Genomic DNA, 1,280 nt, shown 5'->3' on the forward strand with positions numbered 1-1,280 from the left:
GAATTTTATAAAATGTGAGTGTTTCTTGAATATTTACGTACAGTCTACATTGCTCCATAGACAAGTATAAAAAATATACTAGAGAATAAACTGAATAGAAGAGTTTAAGATCACTCAAGCACTTTCTCAGCAAAATCTAAAATAAAACGCTTCTTTTAAGCAGGCTGCGTGTGTACCATGTAAACATAATCAGTGCTTTTACTCGAAGGGTGCACACTTGCAAGGATGAGAATGAGACAAAAAGAGTAGTGACGAAGAAAAAAGAATTATTCAGGAGGAAAGTGTGTAAACTAGAAAATCAAACTTGCTCGTTTTTAACTGCATTATTTAACAGCAATGTCCTGATGGAAGTTTGCTTCGTACATCTTTCACAAGAAGGCTATGAAACTTCAGGCTTCGAGTGACATCGTCGCCGTTTTACTCAGTGATTTTCAGGCACAAAAGGACAAAGGAAACTACTTTGTGCATCATTAAATTATTTCCTTATAATATATTAATAAAAGAAAGAGATGTCAACATCAATAAGAAACAAATAATTATTTATCTGTAAATAAAACATATAACAGATATTTCTTTCTCTTATTATCCTTTGCTCTCTATCTAGGACAAATCCTCGTCGCACCGTCCAATGAGGAAGAAAACGGAAATAGAACAATTAATGAAGCTGGCATTATAAAGTCAGAATTGCGGATGACTCGTGACATCTTGTAACAATTGGAGAAGGAGAAACAGTTCCCAGAAGAGAATAATTACTGTCCTTAATAGACACCACAGCAGAAATGTTTCATTATAGATGCATCACTGTTCTTATTTCAATTTTCATATTGATCGTACTTAAAAAGACTCAATTGAATTGTGAATGGATTTAAAAGATCTCAATTTCAAGCTGGTATTAAATATAAACTGATCAAAAGTTATCATGACAAATTTTAAACGTCGATATGTTAACTGAAATAAAAGTGTCAACTATATTTCCTTTACAATTTGCTACACGTGTAACACGAATAAATACTAAGCCCCAATCGTGTATCATTGTACATATGACCGATGACTCTCACACTAAAATTTTCGGTAGTATCCAACCAAAAAAGCGCATGTTGAAATCTCGCAAATGCAGGGAACTTTCATCGTTGTCGATTTTTTTCCAGCTTTTTTCCTACATCAGAGAGCAATAACTGAACGGAAACTACACGCGTACAATCCATTTTAGTCGTTCTATTCGTCAATTTCCGGCGATAGAGCTTACAATGTCTTTCTATGCTTTCATACTTCGTGTAAAT

The sequence above is a fragment of the Ceratina calcarata genome, unplaced genomic scaffold (genome assembly GCF_001652005.2).
Source record: "Ceratina calcarata isolate Rehan_Ccalc_2016 unplaced genomic scaffold, ASM165200v1 scaffold474, whole genome shotgun sequence".
NCBI classification, from domain to species: Eukaryota; Metazoa; Arthropoda; class Insecta; order Hymenoptera; family Apidae; genus Ceratina; species Ceratina calcarata.